The sequence below is a fragment of the Schistocerca piceifrons genome, chromosome 6 (assembly GCF_021461385.2).
Source record: "Schistocerca piceifrons isolate TAMUIC-IGC-003096 chromosome 6, iqSchPice1.1, whole genome shotgun sequence".
Lineage (NCBI taxonomy): Eukaryota > Metazoa > Arthropoda > Insecta > Orthoptera > Acrididae > Schistocerca > Schistocerca piceifrons.
In genome coordinates, this window is record NC_060143.1 from 522,295,822 (window position 1) to 522,298,251 (window position 2,430).

Genomic DNA, 2,430 nt, shown 5'->3' on the forward strand with positions numbered 1-2,430 from the left:
CGAAGTAATGGTTAGTGGCCACTTTTATAGGAGCTGTTCACGAAAATTTCGCAGGATAACATCAATTGCATTCTTCCTGATGGTCCTAAAGAGGAACCCCATTCATCACGTGTGACCCTTCCTAGAAATCATTAAGTCCTGCTTTCAACAAACGCCTCCAAAATGGCAAATCCCATGGCTATGTAGAGGCTACAATGTCTCAGCACAAATGATGTCTTCTGAGTGAATGGAACATTCTGATTGGCTCTTACTGAATTTACCTGGTAAACTGCTGATGCTGCCATTGTGGGAGTACAGTCTGCCTTTTTTTTCTGCAGATGAGACTTGCAGCAGCAAAACTATGTTGTACAGATCGTCAGATTGCACTGACAGTTAAACCCTGAAAATGTGGTCTACAGATAATCAAATATGGGAAGGCACTTCCTCAGTTGCACTGCACTGCCACTGACTACGGAAGCTTGAATATTTCAGCGTGAAACCGATCTCCAACCTGGGTATATATCACCACATACCATATTGATGTCGTAAACACGCAATTCGTATCCTGCGCCACACAAAATCATTACTTTATCATCCTGCATATAGCTAGCGACCACCAGACACTCGTACATATACTGCGAGGACTGTTGTACAAAGGCTGGGTTGGTCCCCGTTGGCACAAGGCATCACTGGTTCTAGCCCTGACCTGCTTGCTTTCTACACCAATCTCCAGATTCTGGGATTACAAGAACACATGTATTTTCACATTGTTTGCCAGAATATTATACCATTGACACGACATTTCTCGATATCAAGCGCATAGCTATATCACCTGCACGGCAGTATCGCTTACTCAGTACAAACTTCAGCGAGGTGCAGCGTGCCGTAAACCACTGAGTAACTAGAAACTTATCCCATCTGGGAAGATCTTTACCTGAAAACTTAAAAAAAAGAAGAATGAAATTGATATTTTCACTCGTGATTACCAATGTCGGTGATATAACAGATTCCACTTCATCCTCATAGTTTACAAAGTCAATTAAAGTGTTATCATGTCTAGAGAACCAGCAAACGTGTCTTGACCCACCTTTCACCTGCTAGATACACACACCACAATTGATGTTCTGTCAACCAAATAAAGGCGGGAAATGTGCAGAAATAGTCAATCAGACAACTTTCATAGGAGGGAATAACGGTACAGCACAAACACATATCCATATTGAATCTTCTCAAATTTCCGAAAAGAACACATATGGCCACAAAGGCTGCCCAACACATACTGAGTATTACTTCGCTATTCAGCTATCTAGAGAGCGACGTGGTTAGGTTAGCTACATTCCTGTGCCCCAACCAGTCCTTCCATTCGAATGGCTACTGCCGTTGGTGGGAAAAGTGAATCATTGCTGCCACAGGACCGTCGCCACGCGCCACACACCCCTAGACAGAATCGTCCTAGGGAACTGGCCACACATGTATTTGATCACGGTAGTTACAATTAACTATTTTGATCGCAGTCTCAATTGGACGACATTCGACAATGAGAGAGGTATCAGAAATACAACCTGCTGACGGCCGTGGCTCTGGAACTGGAGATATCTGCACCATCTTATGATTTGACATACTTTTCCCTTTGCTACCCCAGTATTCCACGACAGATCCATACCATCCTTACAATTGGACGTAGTCATTTTCTTTGCACATATCGGAACACGCACACATTTACTTTATAGGCATGATGCTCAAGGCTAACCTATCACCCATCCCCTACTACTAAGTATAGCTCTTCGGCAATAACTGATTGCTGGCAATACGAAACAATACTGACCGAAAATAGGTGATGGGTGGACATGTCTCATAACTTTTCTTGCAAGTGGTACCATAGTGACTTAGAAAGAAAAACGTAACTGTCTTACAAGCCGCCAGATGTTAAAAACACGATTGCAACAACTATGTTACTAATACGTAAAAAACCCGCGTCAGTTGCGAAACGTTACTGGTATTCACCAGGTTTCAGCTAGAGTAATCTTGCCTTCTTCAGAAGCATAAAATAGACTAATACATGCCAGAATAAGGCACGGTCAAATGAAAAGCCAAAGTACCATGGTACCATGTCAAGCTACGTTACTTAGCTGAGGAACAGCCCTAGCCCCAGTTCGTGGAAAGCGGTCGATTAGCCACGGGCACTACGTATGGCACGCGGATATGTACCGAGCAAGAGGGCGGATCACGCGCATGCACGCACGGAAAGTGGATGTCTTTATGTTATGTACTGGGAAATTACCTACAATGTTAAACCGTAATTTGTGAGAGAACAAGGCATTAAGTAGATAGAATCCCGATGAGCATTAACTGTATAACAAGATATTATTAACTGATAAGAAATTTACTTAGACGTTAAGTTCTGCTTGTTAGATTAAAAAATCACATATGATCACCGGTATATTGTATGGT